Genomic DNA, 22,374 nt, shown 5'->3' with positions numbered 1-22,374 from the left:
CCAGAATATGAGCCCCCTGGTGAGGCTGAGAGGCGTCCCCAGAATCTCCCCCTTTAGAGGCCTGCCTGAGGCCTGGGCAGCGAGTACTCTCCCTGGTCACCAGGAGGGCAGCCTCCTACCCGAGAAGAGCAGCCCTGGACCCCCTGCCCCCTCACTTGGAGCCTGCAATGCCCACGCACGGTGCACCCACGCACGCTCCCTCCCACCCCTACAGTCAGTGGAAGTTCACTGAGGCCCCCTCTGAGCCAAGGGCCGCCCCAGGCACGGGGAACGCAGATGAGGCAGACGTGGTACCAGCCTTCCGTGCACACAGCACACATCCAGAGGCGGTCACAGCAGGAAACAGGTGCGTTCAAGCCCCTCCCACTTTATGGATGTGAACAGTGAGTCCCAGAGAGTGGAGGGACATGCCCAAGGCCACCCGGCACCTGGGGGCAGAGCCTCTGCCAGCCTGGGATTCCCAAGCACCAGACCAGTGTCTTTCCACCTCCTGAGTCCCTATGAGTTGCAGGGAAGGAGACAAAATGGGTTGTGGCTTGAGGTCAGGAAACTGAAGGGCTTTGGAAACTGACCTGAGTTCAAGGCCCCGCCCTACTGCTGACTTGCTGGGAGGAGTTGGCGGGTCACCTGATCTCTCTCTCGGTCTCGATTTCCTCAGCTTTAAAATGAGAATAATTCCTTCATTGCAGAGGATTCCCGCGAGGCTACAGCAAGAACATCCTAAGATGTGCCTGAATAACATGTATTCGGTTGAACTGTAAGAAACTGTCATTTTTTCGAATAATAATTTCACCTAATAATTATCATACTATCAAATGATAATAAATGATTGTTTATTAATTAGCATAATCATCATCAACCACATGCCTCTCGTACATATTATTTTATCTCTCAGCCTCCTTACCCCCATCCCCACAAAAAAAAACAGATATTATGCAGAGCGCTCTCTGTGAGAACTGGCACATAGTAGGTGCTCACTAAAGTTTCCTCCTGCTCCTTCCCCTCCTCATGCAGGCACTTCTTCCGTGGAAGGCTACAAGAGAAGCCGTCCTCTTTTCTGAGTATCACAGCCCCATGGAGATGAAGATGAAACTGTGATTGAGACATGGGAGAAGAGTAAATAAAGATCTAAAATCATCTTCTCAGAAAAGTTTAAAAAGTTAAAAGAAAAAGAAACACACGCACACACACACACACACACACACACACACACACACACACACACGGTCATGTTTTTAAAAACATGCACAGTGCGAAACCTGCACAGTGAAAACCTATCAAGTCACGATGGGCTCAGGGACAGGAGACCAGAACACTGTGGATGGCGCCTCTCCCCGCTCCACTCCCTCTGTCAACCCTCTCCCAGACTCCCGGAGGAGGATTTAGCAAGAAAGTCAGTTCATTGTGTTCTAGGTCACAGCTGAGCAAACAACCAAAGTGTCCTTTTGGCAGTTGGATGCCACGTGGAACCACAGCAGAACTGAAGATTCCAGATCTGGGAGGACCCCAGCGTCTCTAAGTCCAGCCTCCTGCCTCTAGATGGGTAGCTCTCACACGCTGAGGGCAGAGGCTGGTGCTCTCCCAAGATGGCGATGCCACCCCACCTCTAATGCTGCCTGCAGGGCTTTCTCTCAGGCCAGTCAGGAAGTCCTTCCTTTTGTCCCACCACAGCCTTTCCTTCCTTTATCCATTAATCAATAGCCCCTGACAACATCTCTATGGTGGCCTCATGTGTGCTGGTAAAGGGGACCCAAGGACCAACAGAATGGCCCGTACATTCCCCATCTGTCTCACTGGATTGTCGTTGCCTGTTTAGCATCAATCTCCCCACCACCTTGATCCCAGGTGAGGCTAGACCCAGGTGAAGGCAGGACCCAGGTGTCACAGGGTGCATGGAAAGTACTCCCTAAATAGCTGTTCAATGTTAAATGAATGGGGGCTTCCCTGGTGGCGCAGTGGTTGAGAGCCCGCCTGCCGATGCAGGGGACACGGGTTCGTGCCCCGATCCGGGAAGATCCCACATGCCGCGGAGCAGCTGGGCCCGTGAGCCATGGCCGCTGAGCCTGCGCATCCGGAGCCTGTGCTCCGCAACGGGAGAGGCCACAACAGTGAGAGGCCCGCGTACCGCAAAAATAAATAATAATAATAAATATTAAATGAATGGGTAAATGAATGAATGAATAGCCATGCTCCAGAGGAACAAGATGCTCCCTGCTTCACAGGGAGCCCACGTCTCTGGAAGGAACAGGTTGGAGGTGGTGAGCAGCTGGCCCCCTAGGTCTCCTTCTGCCACTGGGGAGGCGCTATCCATTGGAGAGGCCGTGAGCCTTCCCACACACGCCTGGGCTCCAAACCAGGTGCTGGGGGATCCCCAGGTCTGGAAATTCCCCTGTGCATGGCACTGGGCTTTCCTGTTCCACCCCACAACTCCCACGGGTCTGGACGTTCTCAGCACCATTTCTTAGAAGGAGATATTGCCTTGTGAAAGCAAGTTCTGGAATTCACTACGGGAAGTGGCCGTGTAAACAAGGGGGAAAGACCCTGACTGAAGAGCCAAGATCTCCAGGTCTGATCCCACTGCAGCAATTACAGGCACGGGCTGCAGGGTCGGACAGACCTGTTTTCAACTCCGGCTCTACTGCTTAGGAGCTGTCAGACTTTTGGCAAGTCATTCACCTCACTGAGCCCCGGTTTCCTCTTTTTAAGAAGGGATTATAGTATCTGCCTCAGCAGATTCCTATGAGGATTATACGAGGAGCCAGTAGGGCTGATATTCAGCTGACCTACAAAGATTCTAACTCACTGCTTGGTAAATAGCTGCTCCTCAGACCCCCCGAGTGCCCCTCCCACCCAGCACATCACCCACTGTCCCCATGATTCAGCAACTAACGGGTTAACATCTGGCCCAGTAGAGGGTCTCCGCGGCCCTGGTGACCCTTCTGACTGGTTGGTGTCCATATTAAACTAATGGGTGTGAGTAAATGCTTTGTAAACTGCCAGGTGCTGGTTAATCCCCAGATGTCTTACCGGCAAGGCATGCTCTCCACTCCCAAACTGAACCGAGTTCCATTAAATCCATCCCAGGAATTGGCTCCCAGATGATCTGACCAGATGATCTGACCTCTGCCCAGATGATCCAGGCAGCTTCCACACCCAGTCTGTCCCCTGTCTGGCAATTCTCTAACTCCCCCAATCCATCCCTCTCACTCCTCTGCTAAGCTGGCACAAGCTCCCCACTGGCTTCTGGACTCCCGTGGCTCCCTCCATTTCATTCTCACATTGGACAGAGCCACTTCCAAAAGCAGGGGTCTCTCTTTGACCCCTTGATGAGATGTCCACCTTCACTGACATCCCTCAGTGACGGCTGTCACAGCTGGGGTTCCTGGGGAAGGAGATTTTTTTTTTTTGCGGTACGCGGGCCTCTCACTGTTGTGGCCTCTCCCGTTGCGGAGCACAGGCTCCGGACGCGCAGGCTCAGCGGCCATGGCTCACGGGCCCAGCTGCTCCGCGGCACGTGGGATCTTCCCAGACCGGGGCACGAACCCGCGTCCCCTGCATCGGCAGGCGGACTCTCAACCACTGCGCCACCAGGGAAGCCCCGGAAGGAGATTTTGAGACGCATATTTGCTAGCAGGAGGTTTATTGGGGATTGATCTCAAGATGAATACCTGTGTTGGGGGGTAAATGAAGCAGGGCTGGGCAGAGGGACAAGTTAGTCTGTTATGCAGACCCCATGAAGGGCTCAGCCCACCTCTAGGGAGCTCTGGAGCTGGAATGACCTTTCACGGTTGTGCCGAGTTGAGGCGAAGAGCCCTTTACCCTCCATACGGAGCAGTCATCGGATGCAGGCTGGGCCAGGGAAGGGGAGTGACATTAGATGAGGAGGGTCTCCTAAGGCAATGGCAGGAAGGGGAGTCTCAGCGGCCAGCTGTCAACCATCAGAGGGGTGAGTGAATGCTCCAGGCTGAGGGGGGAGGCTCCAGCGTCTGGGGAGTGCGCCGTGGCACCCTCTACAAAGGTGCTTTGGGTCAAGCAGATCCTCAGGAAGGTTTTTGTACAGGATGAAAAGAATCAGCCTCCACTGCCTTCAGGACACACTGTGAATGTCTCTCTAGCACATGAGGCGCTGCATGGTCTGCTCCTAACATCCTCTACTCTCCGCTCTCTTCTCTCACCCCTCCCCACTTGCTCCCAACTTTCTAACCATATTGTGCTGCTTGCAGTGTGCCAAGCTCAACATGCTATTTCACACCTCTCTGCTTCTGCACATGTTATTTCATCTGCCTGGAATGCCTTGAAATGGAAAAAAGAAATCCTTTTCTCTTCTTCCAGCCCCTTCCTACTCCTCCATCAAGACTCTGGCTGAATTCTGCCTCCCCTGGGAAACCTTCTACCACCGACAGGCTGGTACTTTTCTTTTCCCTCTTCCAGGCTTTGCCCTTACTGGCTGCTGTTCCCTGAGCCTCTCCTACTCAGGTGCCACAAATGCATCCTGAGTGGCCGAGGGCCCTCGCGGCACCTGGCCCTGTGGCTCTGAGCCTGGACGAAGATACCATGCAGATCCGCACCCAGCACCTGCACCCTGGGCATGGTGGGGGCACGAGGTTTGGGGGCAGTAGTAGAAGGCACCGAGGCGAGCCCTGAAGTCCAAACCCCTCAGCACAGAGATGGGGAGACTGAGGCCCCGAAAGGGGACAGACTTGTCCAAGGTGAGCCCATGCCAAATCGAGGACGAGGAGCAGGTAGGTCTCCAGGCTCTGCAGAAGGAGGGCAGGCACTGTTGTATCTGTCTCACAGAAGAAGAGACCAAGGTCCAAGAAGAGGCAGAAACTTGCTAGGATCACCAAGAGAAGAGAGTCTGTGACAGACCATCTCTCTGGCTTGGGCTCCCCCATGGCTGCCTGGGCCTAGAGGCTTCTCTGGAGGAGTAGCAGCCGGGACCCTGATCCCCGCCCCTAGCGACACTGGGATGAGTCACACTTCCTGAGGCCACTGGGCAGTGTCTCCTGACTGGAGAAGCTGCCACATTCTTCCTGACCCTGTTTCATCTGTCAAAACCCAAAACTTCCAGGAAGGGAGGCCTGCAAGGCACTTATTATCCACCCACTGTGAGTCTGAGGAAGAAATTGGGCTCAGAAAGGGGGAGTGGTTGCTCCACGACCCCACCACAACCCCTGCCTGGCCTGGCTGGGCGGACCTTGACCCCCAGCCCGTTCTCTCTCAGGAGAGACAGAGAGGAAGAAACAGACACCAGCTCAGAGGGGAGACCGTACTCACCTGGGAAAGTCGGGCAGTAGGGAGGAGACAGCCACAACCACCTGGCAGACAGTGGCAGCCTTACCTCTCAACAGGTCGGAAGGAAGCCTTTGAGAACTGGGAGAAGAAAGAGCTTGGATTTGCACACCCGCCAGCTGTGCTCCCATCCGACCCCGCTGTTCCCTCAGGCACCCCCTCCCAGACCCCAGCGTCCATCATCCCAGTTGCTGCACCCACTGGCCCTACCCTGTGGCTCAGGGCACAGCATCAGACACCTCTAACTCGACGCCATCTCTCCTGCCTTTGTGCCTTTGCACCTGCTGTTGTCTGCCCGGAATGCTGTCCCCTCCTTGTCTCTCTAACTCTAACTCACCTTTTATTTCTTCAGCTGAGGCTTCTCTGAGAGGCTTCCCAAGTCCTCCCATGTGGCCCTTCCTTCTCCTTGAAGCCAATCAGATGCCACCTGCTCCAGCTTCTCCCAGCCCAGGTGCCTCCTTCCCTCCGTCATAGTGCAGGTCACACTCTGGTCACTGCCTGTGTCTGCTTCCCCCAAAAGGCCAGAAGCCTCTAGAAAACAGGGTTGGGCTCTGACTTAAGCAACATCCACAAATGCAGCAAAGAGCTGACCACAAATGATCGACTCATTCATTCATTCCACAAATAATGACTGAACACTACGTGCCAGGGACTGTTCTAGGTGCAGGAGATAGAGCAGGGAACAACACAGACAAAACTCCTGCTGCATGACTATCATCCTATGAGAATGGGGAGAGGGAAGGGGGGCAGGTGAGAGTGAAAATATAATAGTCCAAATAAGTTTGGATGGTGACGGATGTTATGAAGAAAGTAGAGGTGTTTATTGAATGGGAACTGCAGACAGGGAGACAGGGGCTCCAGACAGGTATGGTGAGCTGGGGGAGGTAAATTCCAGACCCACCCAGCTGTAGGTCCCTCCATTACACGCCCTCTCCAGTTCCGCCAGGCGCTGGGGGGAGGAGGCGTGTAGGAAGGAAGGCTTGGGCCCCCCCTGGAAGTGCCAGACGTCTCTCCCACCCACAGACACGCTTCCTGGCTCTCCAGGAATGCGATTCAGCAACAGTTACTGAGCAGTTAGTTCTGAAAAAGTCACAGTAGCTGCCATTTACGGTCGGCCTAGAGAGTCCCAGGGGCAGAGCTGGCTGCCCTCTCTCCAGGAGCCTCTCAACAGCCTGGTGAGGTGGGCACTTGTCCAGGGTCACACAGCTGGTCCCAGACCCGGCCGGGATCTGAGCCCAGGGCTGGTGACCCATGTGCTTCCCACACCCCTACAGACCCCCGGAGGCTTGGAGGGCAAGCGAGTGGTCCCAGTGGTGAAAGGAGCCAGGGCCTGAGTCTGGATTCGGAGGTCCTAATCCCAGCGTGGATTTTTTGAGTTGGGAGGGGCCCCTTAACTCCTCTGGGCCTCTGTTGCTCTTTGTGTCGAGAGGAGCCATTAGCCCAGCCCACCTGCAGGGGGTGCTGTGAACATCAGGTGAAATATAGTGGGCAAGCATCTGGGGAAATACCACACGACACACCAGCCAGTCCCTCCGCCCCGAGAACCCCCAGGCTACCCTCCCTACCCCTCCAACCCTGCCCTGGTGTTGGCTGGGGCCAAGCAGGCTGGCCACACACGGCAGGGCTGCTGCTGAACCTGGGCAGGGGCGAAGACCTCTGTGAACTCTGACCACCTCGTAGCCTGGCAGGTAGAAAGCCAGTGTCAAGGCCAGGGGTGGGGCTGAGAGCCGGATTGCTAGTCTGGGGAAAGGTGAAGGCCAAGTCAAGGGTCAGGTGTCCTGCAGGTTCACGCTGAAGCAGGATGACTCAGGGACATCCCCGCCCCCTCCCCTGAGAGAGCCAGCTGCCGTTCCCATGCATGGAGGGGAGGCAAAGCTAGCATTTGCTAAGGGCCTACTATGTGCTGGGGCTTTCTCAGGCATTACTTAATTTAATCTACTATTAAAGTGCAGAAATGTTAAGTAACTAGCTCGATGTTGCGTAATGAGCGTATTCATTTCCTGTGGCTGCTATAATCAACTACACACACTGGCTGGCTTAAACAACAGAATTTACTTTCTCATGGTTCTGCAGGCTAGAAGTCTGAGGTCAAGGTGTTGGCAGGGTTGGTTCTTCTGGGACTCCTCCTCTTGGTTTGCCGGTGACCATCTTCATGTTCACGTGGCGCTCTCCCTCTATATGTGTCTGTGTCCAAATTTCCTCTTCTAAGAAGGGCACCAGTCATGTTGGAATTGAATCCACCCTAGTGATCTTATTTTAATTTAATTACCTCTCTAAAGGCTGTATTTCCAAAAACAGGCATTCTGAAGTACTGGGGGTTAGGACTTGAACATATGGGCTTAGGGGGAACTCAGTTCAGCCTATAACAATGGATAAGTGGCAGAACCAGACTGAATTTGGATCTTTCTGGCTCAAAAACCTACCCTCTTTCTATCATACCACACATTATACTTCTTCCTCTCCCCTGAATCCAAGGCTGATTTCTCATCAGCCTGCCACAAGGGGAGCTAGCATGTCCTGAGCATCTACTGAATACTAGGTGCTTTGCCCCCATGATTGCATTTAATACAACAACTTGAGAGGTGGGCAGCTTGAAGAAGCGGAAGCTAAGAGAAGGGAAGTGGGGCTTCCCTGGTGGCGCAGTGGTTAAGAATCCGCCTGCCAATGCAGGGGACACGGATTCGAGCCCTGGTCTGGGAAGATCCCACATGCCGCAGAGCAACTGAGTCCATGCACCACAACTACTGACCCTGTGCTCTAGAGCCCACGAGCCATAACTACTGAGCCCACGTGCCACAACTACTGAAGAACGTGTGCCTAGAGCCTGTGCTCCGCAACAAAGAGAAGCCACCGCAATGAGAAGCCCGTGCACCGCAATGAAGAGTAGCTCCCGCTTGCCACAACTAGAGAAAGCCCGCACACAGCAACGAAGACCAAACGCAGCCAAAAATAAATAATAAATTAACTAAATAAATAAAAAATAAATAAATAAAATAATAATAAAAATACCATACACTTAAATAAAATAAATTTAAAAAATAAAAAAGAGAGAGAGAAGGGAAGTGGCCCAAGGGCACACAGGGGAGTTAGTAGCTGAGGCAGAGCATGAATTCTTGCATCTGACCTGCTCCACTCTGCCCCACTGCTGCCCCACCTGGGGCAATAATCACACTGCTTGACCACGGCCACACAGCAGTATGGTGGCATGGCCAAATGGAGGTTGGCACTCCTGGCTAGGGCACTCACCGTTGAATTGCTGGAGTGCCCCACGGAATAGGGAGCACTAGAGGAAATTAAGGGAAATGACCATTTACAAACCAAAACAGAAGTATATCTATCTTTTTACACTCGGTGAAGCAGTCCCGACGCATACAGTCTGAACACCAGCCCTATTCTCTACCATCAGTCATTCTTTTGGGAGTTAGGACCATCACTAAAAGTCAGAGTGGAAAACTGCCAGGAACTCCTGCTGACCTAGAAGGTGCTTGACAAGAAGGAGTTTCCTTCCTTTGAAAATAAAAGCCGCGTCTAAGGAGTTACAGCTAAGAGAAGAGGGTACAGGGCTGGAAGGGCCTGAGAAATCCCTCTGTCCAAGCCCCTCACTGTACAGATGGGAGACTGATGCCAGGGACAAGGATCTGCCTGGCTTGTGCATGGAGCTGGGCCAGAGCCAGGGCTGGCACTCCAGACTGCCTGACCACTTCTGCCCAAGTGCCCTGACCCCACTAGAACCAGCTTTCCAGGCCCACCCATTGCCTCACCCCATGGGAACTGCATGTGAATTCAACAGCCTCTTGGTCTGCTGATTTCCCCCGGAGATAAGAAGCCCAGAACAGGCCACAGTCGCAACCTTCCCTGACCCGGGCTGGCAGCGATCCCTGGAGGAGACGCTTCATCCACCTGCCTGTCCAGGACCAGGCCAGCTGACCATGCTGCTGACCACAGTGTCTGGATGGGCCCCTATCCATGAGTGAGAGGGCAGAGGCCTCGTGGCATAACTGGAACTCCCTCCACCCTGAGCCCCTGTGTCAAAGAAGAGGTTAAGAGCACGGACTCTGAAACCAGAGGGCCTGAATTCAAGTCGTGGCTCCACCACTTACTCAGTCCATGAACCAAACAAGTTATTTAACTTTTCTGTGCCTCAGTTTCCCTTTCTGTAAAATAGGGATGATAAGGGTAATGCCTTCCTCATAGAGTTGTGAGGATTCAATGAGTTAAGGACTGTGTCTTGCCCATTGTAAGTTTCGGTAAGTTGTTAACTTTAAGTTTTATTTACTGGAGCCACCGTTACAGGTGCCAACAGCACAACAACTAAGTTTAAGTCCCAGCTCTGCCTCTTTCTCACTGGGAGGCCCTGGACAACCTCTCTAAGCCCCAGTCTGTAACATGAGGGCTTGAGCCACACCTCCCAGGGTCCCCGGGAGCATCAAAGGTAACCATGGCATGAACCCTGGGACACAGTCTACAAATGTTTAATTCCCGCGACTACCACCAGAAATTAAAATGAAAGCATGCTGATAGACAAGTATCCTTTTTTCTTTTAGGTATGGGGCCTGCCCTGCAGCTCCAAACAGTAGGACTTGGAGCTGGCTGGGGTGGGAGGGAGGCCCCCAGCTCTGCCACGGACAAATCACTGACCCTGGCTGCTCATCAAGGGCTGAAGCATCCCTCTCTTGCGCAGTCATTCCCCGGATATTGGCTCTGGAAGCACAGAGCCCATGGCTGATGAACGTTCTTCACCTGCCTGGGAAGGCACCTGAGTTCAGTCATGCATTTGCCCTGGGCATGCTCCCTTATACAAGAGCACACTGGGTCCTGCCCTGTTCTTTCACCCTCTCCTCTCCCTACCTCCCTCCTCCACCTCTTCTCTGCTTCCTGCCTCCCCACGCTCAGACCATCTTACTTCCCCCACTCAGGCTCCCTCCACTGCCTTGCAAGGTAATAATTTCCTTATTTTACAGAAAAGGAAATGGAGTCTTTAAGGAGATCAGAGGAAGCACAGAGCCAAAATGCCATCCCCTTCTTCTGGCTGTTCCCACCGTATTTTGGGGTCGGTCGTTTTCCTGGCAGCATCCCTGCTCGGTCCACCTCCCAGGGCACGAGGCAGTGATTAGCTAAGGGACACAGCCTGAAAGAGCATGGGCCTCAGAATCAGAGAGTAGGGCTGGAGTCCTGGCTCCCCCATCTGTGAGCTGAGTGACTTTGGGCAAGTTGTTTTACCTCTCCGAGCCCCAGTTTCCTCATCTAAACAACAGAGATAAGATGCTATAATGGATGTGTGCACTCAGCCCAGAGCCTGACCTAACTGCCTCTTTCCTTCTCTTCATCTCACACAGGGGTACGAGAATGCTTTGTTCACATGACCTTGCTTTGGTCATGTAAGGAAGAATTAACCAGAACTCTCCGCTCAGCTGATGGACCCAGAATGTAACGATCTGGCACCATCTGAAGAATGAACCCTGAACATCGCCATCTTCAGAAACCCCAAGCATGGTTCCTGTCGTTCTAGACCAAAGCAAATGCCTCTTGGTAGTCTAGAACTAGGGAGATTGGGAATTTACGAAGGAGACTCCCTGATGACTCAGAGCCCAAAGGAGTAGATTCTAGCTGTGGCTCCGCCCCAACATGCTGTGTGACCCTGGACAAGACCCTACCCTCTTTGAGCCTCAGTTTCCCCATCTGTAAAATCCGGGCTTCAAAGGCAGTTCAGCGCACCCTGATTATAGACAGTTGCTCCTGAAGGGTGTTTGTTCCCTCCCCCAGGGCCTAACCCTGAGTACTGATGCATGCCAGGCCAGGGCAGAGGCTCTGTCCTCTGGGCCCCCAGGAAAATAAGCCCCAAAGCCCGGATAGTTTAAGTAAAATAACCCAACCAGGTCTCCCCATGAGAACCCCAGGACAGCTGTTTGGTTGCAAAGAGACTTACTCAGGTCAGAGGGAGCAATATGTGCACGTTCACAGTCACGTTCACAGTCTCATTGCTTCCAACCCGCAGACGGGTCAGGCAGGGCCTCTTATCAACACTTTATAAAAAATCAACCCAGAAGTCAGAGAAAGGGCTTCATCAGCTTGCTTGAGGTCACAGCTGGGAAGTGGTGGAACTGAATATTCTCTCTTGTCGCACGAATCTGCATCCTGTAAATCAAATCACTATATTTTCATGATTCCAACATCCTTTGACTCTGATGGTAACAGTCTCTGTTCCAAACACCGGTTACTGTCCCTAACACCACGGTGGTTCTGTTATGCTTCCAACATTCGTTGAGTCTAAAAGCGCATCCTTCTACAAATACTCATCGAGTGCCTATGATGTGCTAGGTCCTGAGCTGGATGCCAGGACACAACAACCAGCACAGGAGAGTCCCTAGACTCACAGGTCCTACAGTCCAGAGTCAGAGAGGACAAGCACGAGCCCATCATGACACTGTGAGGTGAAGACCATGATGGAAGAGGCAGAGGATACTGCAGACCCACGTGTAGCCGGTCAGAGAAGGCCTCCCAGAGCTGCCAGCTAAGAGGCACCTGGAGGCAGAGGTGGACGTTAGGCAGAGTTCTAGTTCAAGAGAACAGCATGTGCGAAGTCTGGGACAGTGGTGGGAGCACCGTGTCCAAGGAAGTGGAGGGAGTTGCTGTGTCTGCAAAGTGGAGACACAGGACACAGGAGAGGTAGCATGGGGTCAGATTACACAGCGTTCTTTATGTCATGCTAAACGATTACAACTTTGTCTTAGAAGCAAATAGTCATGGGAAGATTTTAAAGCAGGTAGAGACAAGATCAGTATTGCATTTTAAAAGAAACCCTCTTACTGCTCTAAAGAGCTTGGTCTGGAGGTGATGATATGCAGGCGGGGAGACCTCAAGGTATTTCCATGGTCAAGGCAAGAAATGCCATCACCTGGACCAGGGTCAGGTGATGCAAACAGAGAGAAGAGGTTAGATTTGAGAAGCTTGGGGATGCACCGACTGTGGAGATGAGGGAGAGAGAGGAGAGTCTTGGACGAGTCCCAGCTTCCTGGTTTATACAGCTGGGTGGGTGGTGGCACCTTTCCCTAAGATGAGGACTCAGGAGGGGCAGGTTAGAGTGAAAACTAAATCTTTGATTCAGGCAAATGGAGTGCAAGGCCTGTGGGACTCCCAAGTGGAGCCGATAAGCAGGCAGGTGGCCAGAGAGGTCTGACAAAGGCTGACGTGAGAGGTGCCGGCAAGAGGTACAGGTGCACATTCCTCAGCATCGGGGAGCAGCTGAAGGCGTGGGGCAGGGGTGGGGTGAGCAGCCCCAGGAACCGAGTGCAGAGTGAGAGGAGTAGGGGCTGCAGAGCACAGCCTGGGAAACAGTCACCTGTGGACTGGGGACCAAGGAAGAGCCAGCAAAGGGGACCAGGAGGGAAGCCAAGGAGAGAGTCAGCTGTGACAAATGTCATTCGGCGAGGGTTGGTGAGCCATTGTCAGCAGCTTAGCAGTAGCAAAAGGCAGTTTATGGTTTTCTAGAAGGGATGAATGGGAGGTGGGAAAGTGAAAACAATAGATCCAGACTATCATTTAAGAAGCTTAACTGATGCACAGGAAGGAACTCAGTAAATATTTCTAAGTGAATGTATTAGAGAAAGAGTTGTGGGAACGAAGAGCAGTGACTATGGAACAACTAAGCTGCAGGAGGTATTCTTTTGCACTTTTGGCTTGTTTTGTTTGAACATGGGAGATACGAAAACAGAGGTTCTCCAATTTCCCATTGTAACCCGTTAGTGGGATGTGAAATCAGTTTACAGGGTTGTGACTACCATCATTATTCCTAATGGAACAGAATAGGAGGGAAAAGAAAATATCATAGTGTACCACCCTGGTAAGGGTAAGTACTGTTCTGTCAAACTTTGGTTTTAAATATATAGAGAGGAAGGAAGGGAGGGAGGGAGGGAGAAAGGGAGAAAGAAAGAAAAGAGAAGGAAGGAAAGGAAAAGAAAAGAAAGAAAGAGGGAGGGAGGGAGGGAGGGAAGGAAAGAAGGGAGAAAGAAAGAAAAAAGAAAGAAAGAAAGAGAGGAAGAAAGGAAGACAGAAAGAAAGAAAGAGAAAAGAAATCTGAAAATCCCTTGATAGAATTTCTTTCCTTATGGATCAGATTCTAATGTTTTGTTGGGGTTTTCTTGACTATTTGACTTTTATTTATTTTTTTATACAGCAGGTTCTTATTAGTTATCTATTTTATACATAACAGTGTATACATGTCAATCGCAATCTCCCAATTCATCACACCACCACCACCATCACCACCCCACCTTCCCCCCTTGGTGTCCATACGTTTGTTCTTTACATCAGTGTCTCAATTTGTGCCCTGCAAACCGGTTCATCTATATGATTTTTCTAGGTTCCACATATATGCATTAATATATGATATTTGTTTTTCTCTTTCTGACTTACTTCACTCTGTATGACAGTCTCTAGCTTCATCCACGTCTCTACAAATGACCTAATTTCATTCTTTTTATGGCTGAGTAATACTCCATTGTATATACGTACCACATCTTCTTTATCCAGTCGTCTGTCGATGGGCATTTAGGTTGCTCCCCTGACCTGGTTATTGTAAATAGTGCTGCAATGAACATTGGGGTGCATGTGTCTTTTTGTATTATGGTTTTCTCTGGGTATATGCCCAGTAGTGGGATTGCTGGATCATATGGTAATTCTATTTTTAGTTTTTTAAGGAACCTCCATACTGTTCTTCATAGTGGCTGTATCAATTTACATTCCCACCAACAGTGCAAGAGGGTTCCCCTTTCTCCACACCCTCTCCAGCATTTGTTGTTTGCAGATTTTCTGATGATGCCCATTCTAACTGGTGTGAGGTGATACCTCATTGTAGTTTTGATTTGTATTTCTCTAATAATTAGTGATGTTGAGCAGCTTTTCATGAGCTTCTTGGCCATCTGTATGTCTTCTTTGGAGAAATGTCTATTTAGGTCTTCTGCCCACTTTTGGATTGGGTTGTTTGTTTTTTTTAATACTGAGCTGCATGAGCTGTTTATATATTTTGGAGATTAAGCCTTTGTCCATTGATTCGTTTGCAAATATTTTCTCCCGTTCTGACGGTTGTGTTTTCATCTTCTTTGTAGTTTCCTTTGCTTTGCAAAAGCTTTTAAGTTTCATTAGGTTCCATTTGTTTATTTTTGTTTTTATTTCCATTACTCTAGGAGGTGGATCAAGAAAGATCTTGCTGTGATTTCTGTCAAAGAGTGGTCTTCCTATGTTTTCCCCTAAGAGTTTTATAGTGTCTGGTCTTACATTTAGATCTCTAATCCATTTTGAGTTTATTTTTGTGTATGGTGTTAGGGAGTGTTCTAATTTCATTCTTTTACGTGTAGCTGTCCAGTTTTCCCAGCACCACTTATTGAAGAGTCTGTCTTTTCTCCATTGTATATCCTTGCCTCCTTTTTCATAGATTAGTTGACCATAGGTGTGTGGGTTTATCTCTGGGCTTTCTATACTGTTCCATTGATCTATATTTCTGTTTTTGTGCCAGTACCATATTGTCTTAATGACTGTAGCTTTGTAGTATAGTCTGAAGTCAGGGAGTCTGATTCCTCCAGCTCCGTTTTTTCCCCTCAAGTCTGCTTTGGCTATTCAGGGTCTTTTGTGTCTCTATACAAATTTTAAGATCTCTTTGTTCTAGTTCTGTAAAAAATGCCATTGGTAATTTGATAGAGATTGCATTGAACGTGTAGATTGCTTTGGGTAGTATAGTCATTTTCGCAATACTGATTCTTCCAATCCAAGAATATGGTATATCTCTCCATCTGTTGGTATCATCTTTAATTTCTTTCATCAATGTCTTATAGTTTTCTGCATACAGGTCTTTTGTCTCCCTAGATAAGTTTATTCCTAGGTATTTTATTCTTTGTGTTGCAGTGGTAAATGGGAGTCTTTCCTTAATTTCTCTTTCAGATTTTTCATCATTAGTGTATAGGAATGTAAGAGATTTCTATGCATTAATTTTGTATCCTGCAACTTTACCAAATACATTGATTAGCTCTAGTAGTTTTCTGGTGGCATCTTTAGGATTCTCTATGTATACTGTCATGTCATCTGCAAACAGTGACAGTTTTACTTCTTCTTTTCCAATTTGTATTCCTTTTATTTCTTTTTCTTCTCTGATTGCCATGGCTAGGACTTCCAAAACTATGTTGAATAATAGTGGCGAGAGTGGACATCCTTGTCTTGTTCCTGATCTTAGAAGAAATGTTTTCAGTTTTTCACCATTGGGAATGATGTTTGAGGTGGGTTTGTCATATATGGCCTTTATTATGTTGAGGTAGGTTCCCTCTATGCCCACTTTCTGGAGAGTTTTTATCATAACTAGGTGTTGGATTTTGTCAAAAGCTTTTCCTGCATCTATTGAGATGATCATATGGTTTTTATTCTTCAATTTGTTAATATGGTGTATCACGTTGGTTGATTTGAAGAATCCTTGCATCCCTGGGATAAATCCCACTTGATCATGGTGCATGATCCTTTTAATGTGTTGTTGGATTCTGTTTGTTAGTATTTTGTTGAGGATTTTCGCATCTATATTCATCAGTGATATTGGTCTATAATTTTTTTTTCTAGTATCTTTGTCTGGTTTTGGTATCAGGGTGATGGTGGCCTCATAGAATGAGTTTGGTAGTGTTCCTTCCTCTGCAATTTTTTGGAGGAGTTTGAGAAGGATGGGTGTTAGCTCTCCTCTAAATGTTTGATAGAATTCACCTGTGAAGCCATCTGGTCCTGGACTTCTGTTTGTTGGAAGATTTTTAATCACAGTTTCAATTTCATTACTTGTGATTGGTCTGTTCATATTTTCTACTTCTTCCTGATTCAGTCTTGGAAGGTTATACCTTTCTACGAATTTGTCCATTTTACTGGCACAGAGTTGCTTGTAGTAGTCTCTTATGATGCTTTGTATTTCTGCGGTGTCCATTGTAACTCTTCCTTTTTCATTTCTAATTTTATTCATTTGAGTCCTCTCCCTCTTTTTCTTGATGAGTCTGGCTAAAGTTTTATCAATTTTGTTTATCTTCTCAAAGAACCAGCTTTAGTTTTATTGATCTTTGTTATTGTTGTCTTTGTTTCTATTTCATTTATTTCTGCTCTGATTTTATGATTTCTTTCCTTCTACTAACTTTGGGTTTTGTTAATTCTTCTTTTTCTAGGTCCTTTAGGTGTAAAGTTAGATTGTTTATTTGAGATTTTTCTTGTTTCTTGAGGTAAGCTTGTATTGCTATAAACTTCCCTCTTAGAACTGCTTTTGCTGCATCCCAAGGTTTTGGATCGTCATGTTTTTGTTGTAATTTGTCTCTAGGTATTTTTTGATTTCCTCTTTAATTTATCAGTGATCTCTTTGTTATTTAGTAACATATTGTTTAGCTTCCATGTGTTTGTAGTTTTTACGTTTTTTTTCCCCTGTAATTGATTTCTAATTTCATAGTGTTGTGGTCAGAAAAGATGCTTGATATGATTTCAATTTTCTTAAATTTACTGAGGCTTGATATGTGACCCAAGATGTGATCTGTCCTGGAGAATATTCTGTAGTGCACAGAAAGATTCTAATGTTTTCTGAGAGTCAACTTCTGTGGGGGTAGTGTTCTGCAGTTCTGTTTGTCTTGGGACAGATGTAATAAATTGAGCACACAGCCCTTTGCACGCAATAACATTATCATGCAACCCAAGCTTGATAACAAAGTCCCCGAGTTCATTGGCCCTCAAGGACTAGACTAGCCAGGAAGACTTCTGCACCGGGGTGTAGATGAGCCCTCTTCCCCTACAGAGGGCGCTGTAGCCAGGGGTCAAGGAGACAATAGTCCCATGGACTTTATCATCAGGGAAACAGCCCCGCAAATATGTTGTTATTCATAAGCTGTTCTCACCCAGGTCAGTTGGCGACAAAGCCAGGCCTGGAATCCCATGTCCTGACCTCCAGTCAGGGGCTCTTTGCCTGCAGAGTGTGGTGGTAGGATACAATCTGTTTCTTGTCAGGAAGACAGAACAAAGAGGAAAGTGGGGAGGGTCCAGGTAATTGATAAGGACTGACAGGCTAAAATGAGAGAGAGACAAGAAAGAGGAGGGAACAGGGAAAGAGGGAATGAGTAGTGGGGGAGGGGGAGGGGCGTAAGGTCTCTGGAAGGAGACTGACAGGCCCTGCAGAGCCTTCCCTCCTCTCTGGGCACCTTCACTGGGGCTCTCTCAGATGAGCACCTGACCACGTAAGAGATCACCTGAGGTTCCCATGCATTTGGCACCATGGACTGTCACCTCAGCCAGCCCATAGGGCCCCATGCCCTGCAACTTGCTCTCCTTCTCTAGGAACTGTCCCTGGCTGGGTCCCCTCATGTCCTGTACCCCACCCGTACTGAGCCATTTATTGCTCTGTACTCTTCCCTCTGGGCTTTGCTGCTTCTGGGTGGAATGCCCTTAACTTTCTCTCTGATCCCATATTTCCGATCCCTCTATGTCCAGCAGGGCTCTTTCAGGCATCACCACCCTGATGACACTTTTCCTCATTGCTCCAGCTAGAACCTGACCCCTCTCTGTTCTGAATGCTCTGCACAGATTTCTATCAGAGCACCCAAAATTCTTTAGGACCTAAGACATGTCTTTAGGACCCACCCCAACTATGAGCTCTTGAAGCCCAGCATCAGACATGTGTCAGAGGTTTGATAGGCAAACATTTGTTGAATGGATGTTGGATGGATGAATGGATGGAGAGTAAAGACAGTAGGGGACTTCCCTGGTGGCGCAGTGGTTAAGAATCTGCCAGCCAGTGCAGGGGACACGAGTTCAAGCCCTGGTCTAGGAAGATATCACATACCATGGAGCAACTAAGCCCGTGTGCCACAACTGCTGAGCCTGTGCTCTACAGCCCACGAGCCACAACTACTGAGCCCATGCACTGCAACTACTGAAGCCTGCGCACCTAGAGCCCGTACTCCGCAAGAGAAGCCACCACAATGAGAAGCCCGCACACAGCAAGAAAGAGTAGCCCCCTCTTGCTGCAACTAGAGAAAGCCCGCGTGCAGCAAGGAAGACCCGATGCAACCAAAAAAAAAAAAAAAGACAGTAGCACAGATGGATGGAAGAATGGCCTGGGAGAAGGGGAAACATGTACTTGTAGTGGCAACACAGAGAGGTTAAAAGAGCTCTTGACTGGGAGTCTAGAAGCTTTCCTGTTCATTAGCTCTGTGACCTGGGACAAGTCACTCCCCCTCACTGGACCTCAGTCTCCCACCTGTACAGTGAGGGACATGATAAGGTAAGATGCTTGATGTCTGATCCCCAAAGGCCCTTCAGCTGCCATGCTGGCTCCATGGCGCCAGATGCATCACATTCGGTCTGAACACCCAGGTCGGCTTAGCTCTTGGATGCAGGGATGAGGGCAGAGGTTCTGGAGTCAGAGGAAGCCTGGAAACCAAGGTAGGGAAGGGCAGAGCCTGAGGTGTGGACCTGGCCTCTTGGCGGGAGACAAGCTCTGGCAGCAGCTCAGGAAACAATTTGTTCCTGACCTGCTACCATCACCACCAAACTGAGAAACTTGGAGGCTGAGGCCTTGGCAGATTCGACCAACAGCTTTCCGCCTCTTTGCAAAAGTCTCCTTTCCCAGGGGGTCAAGCAGAGACCCATGGCTCCAGCTGAGGGAGCCTCCTTCTCTACTGTGTCCCCTCTCCCCACTCAAGGTCAAAGCCACCTTCCATTTTTTTCTCTGCAGTGGGAGAAAAAAAACCTTTGTGTCTGCTAAGCTTCCCACACCTCACACTGTGTTCTCCTAGACCATACAATCAGGCTCCTGCCTCAGTTTCCTTGTCCAGTTTTACAAATGTTTTTCCTATGCTGTAGAATGAATTAATAAATCATAATAGTAGTGGCCAACAGCCATCCAATGCTCACTACATTCAGGCACTACTCTACACATGCTGCACGAATTGATTCACTTAATCTTTGCAACAACCTTTGAGCTAGGGACTATTTTACAGATAAGAAAAGTAAGGCAGGGACTTCCCTGGAGGAGCAGTGGTTGGGAGCCTGCCTGCCAGTGCAGGGGACACGGGTTTGAGCCCTAGTCCGGGAAGATCCCACATGCCACGGAGCGACTAAGCCCGTGCACCACAACTATTGAGCCCGCGTGCCACAACTACTGAAGCCCGCGTGCCTAGAGCCCGTGCTCCACAAGAAAAGCCACCGCAATGAGAAGCCCACACACCGCAACGAAGAGTAGCCCCGACTCGCCGCAACTAGAGAAAGCCCGCGCGCGGCAACAAAGACCCAACACAGCCAAAAATAAATAAAATAATAATTTAAAAAAAGAAAAGTAAGGCAGAGGACTAGGCAAGTTTAAGAACTTGCCTACTCTGAAGCTGGGATTCATACCTGAGCAGTTTGGCTCCAAAATCTGTGCCTTGCCAGAATGAATGAACAATCTTGTTCATGACAGAGATATCCTCACTGTACCATGGAAGCACAGAGGAAGGGCCTCCAATGGTAGAGTTAAGGATTGGGAAGATCAGGGGAGGCTTCTTGGAGGAAGTGATAACCTGAGCTGAATTTTGAATGACAAGTAAGAGATGGGGTAGGGCAAGGGGCACTTGGGGGTGCACAGCAGGAGTAAAGATGTGGAGGCAGCAAGGAACTGCCAGAATGCAGGGAACCCCAATAGCTGAAGATGTTGGAGTATCGAGTCTCAGCAGGAGGCAGGGCTGGAGAGGGGGCTGCGCCGAAGCACACACCAAGTGCTTCCAGGCTTGGGGAACTGTGGGAACTGGAAAAGTCTTTGTGGAGGAGGTATCAGGGCTTGGAAGACAGCAAGGACTGCAGCTGGTATATTGGGCTGAGAAAGTCATTCCAGGCAGGGGAAAAAGCATGGAGGTGGGAGAGTGGGAGAGAAATATTTAGGGAAGCATTTGATTTGGCAGGAGGGGAGGAATGTTCATTGTACAGTGACTGCTGAGACACCAGCAAGGCCTATGCACGGAATCTGGCCCTGCAGAGGAATGGCTGGAGTTGTCTCAAAGAGCCAGTTTTACATTCTATCTGTGTGACCCTGGATGAGTCGCCTCTGAGTCTCGGTTTCCACATTTTTAAAATGGAGGTGATAAGAGCCTACCTAAAAAGTTTGCTTAGAGGTTTAAAAATGGGAATACGTGTGAAAAGACTTTGCAAGCCCTGAGGCATTCTGCCATGTCCGCCAATCCCTGTACTGACATCAGAACCACCATAGGTGCTTTTAAAAAATACAACGTATCACAGGTCAACCCAGATCTATAGAATCAGAAGGAGGTTGAACTGGCATTATTTTTCTTCTGGTCTTTTTTTCCATTATTTCCTCACATGGTCCTGATGCTCTATTAACTTTCAATCTGCCGGCTTCTGACAACTGGAAAGAAGAAAATGCAGCGAGAAGAATAGAGATCCTGCAGCTTCATGGAAATACTTTGAATTTGGAGGGTTTTCCGGTCAGGGCTTGACAGCTATGATAAGAGAGAGAAAAGAAGGACCTTTTAGCTTTCTCAAAACGTGGGAAAAGAGCAAGGTAGCCAAAGGGACTAATGATGACTTTGACCTCCAATCTGGAGAGTTCTGAGAGAAAAGAGATCCTCAACCAACACCACCAATTGAAGTACGGCTGGTCAAGGAAAAGCACACAACACCCTACAACTTACAACATATTTATATATGTATTAATTCATGTGATCCTCTCTATATTCCTGTGAGGTAGCGTTTCTTATTTATTCTCATTTTACAGGTAAGGAAACTGAGGCTCAGGGGGAGGGACTGACTAGCCCAAAGTCCATAGGTAGCCAGGGGCAAGAGCAATGATTTGCACCTGGGACCCTTACCAAGGCCTCTCTACTACACCACATTCTGCTTCTTGTGTTGATTGTAAGGTAGTAAAAAGAGCACTAGAGCCCTAACTATTGTTTCAGCTCTGCAGAGAACATGCTGTGTAACCCCAGACATATCTCTTGCCCTCTCTGGGCCTCACCACTATCAATCTAGGGTTGTTATAGGGATTAAATGATGTGATGACCTTAAAGGTATCCAACACAGTCCCTGGCATGAGATAACAGCCAAGATGACCACAAGAAGGGTGAAGAGAATGGAAAGTGATAGTGCATATGTACAAAAGGTGTGGCAACATTATAGAAGGAGGGACCAGCTTCACCAGGCATTGGGCTTCCTGGGGGAAGGGAATTTGGACAGAGATTTCAAGAATGCAGAGGTTTTCCAGTTCCCACAGTTCCCCAAGCCTTCCCTCCCTCACCTCCCTCCTTCTGGTTTTATGTGACTAGAGGACTAGAGCTTGGGATGTACAAGAGGGGAGTGTCCAGAAATGAGGCTGAAGAGGTAGGGGTGAGGGGAGCATATCACATGGGCCTTGAATGCCAAGCTAAGGATTTGGCTTTTGCCATTGAAAGGTTTTAAGCAGGTGTCATGATACATTTTGCAGCTTTGCAGTTTAGAAAGGTCATTTTTGCTGCAATGTGGACAGCAGACAGGAGGGGGAGACTGGAGGCCAAGGGACCCTTGTGGGGGAGGGGAAGAGGGCTGATGGAGATTCCCAATCCAAAATCCCTGGAGGCCACCTCCCACTTAGGGAAGATCAAGGGAAATGATGAATGTAGAAGTACTCTGAAACTATAGCCAGCCACCAGCCAAGGTGTGAAGGGTTGTTTGTCACGCTTCTGTTACATGACAGGCCCTTTGGAGGGACCTGGGGCCTCCAGCCCTGCTGGCTAGCGCCTGCAGACAAAAGGCAGTGGGAGTTAGCATCCCTGAGTTCCCTGGGAGTTGAGTATTTACCTCCATTGCTCAGATGCTGAGCCTGACCGTCGCTCCACAACTCCACAACAAGGGAGGGGAGGACCACATTCTCCAGGCCAGGGCAAAGGAGGGGGGCAGGGTTTCCTTTGAAAGACAGCCCCCTCCCCCTCCGACATAGCCGGCAGGTGGACCAGCCCAGCAGAGGGTCAGGTGACCATTCCTCTGTCTCCTCCCCTCCCAAGCCTGCTCAGCTTTCCGGACTCTACCCCATCCCTGACCGGAGACAACTTGGTATAATAAAAATGG

General features: G+C 49.3%; 1 long non-coding RNA gene across 1 annotated transcript; it reads right to left on the bottom strand.

Moving 5' to 3' along the window:
- Window positions 1–764: 764 nt before the first annotated feature.
- Window positions 765–11,259, bottom strand: LOC132429053 (uncharacterized). Its single transcript, XR_009520276.1, has 4 exons — window positions 11,219–11,259; window positions 5,630–5,823; window positions 5,278–5,373; window positions 765–1,092 (listed from the first exon to the last, which is right to left on the bottom strand). It is a non-coding gene; the product is annotated as an uncharacterized lncRNA (long non-coding RNA).
- Window positions 11,260–22,374: the final 11,115 nt, after the last annotated feature.

This window comes from Delphinus delphis, chromosome 8 (assembly GCF_949987515.2).
Source record: "Delphinus delphis chromosome 8, mDelDel1.2, whole genome shotgun sequence".
Classification (NCBI taxonomy): domain Eukaryota; kingdom Metazoa; phylum Chordata; class Mammalia; order Artiodactyla; family Delphinidae; genus Delphinus; species Delphinus delphis.
This window is presented reverse-complemented; position numbering and strand designations above follow the sequence as displayed.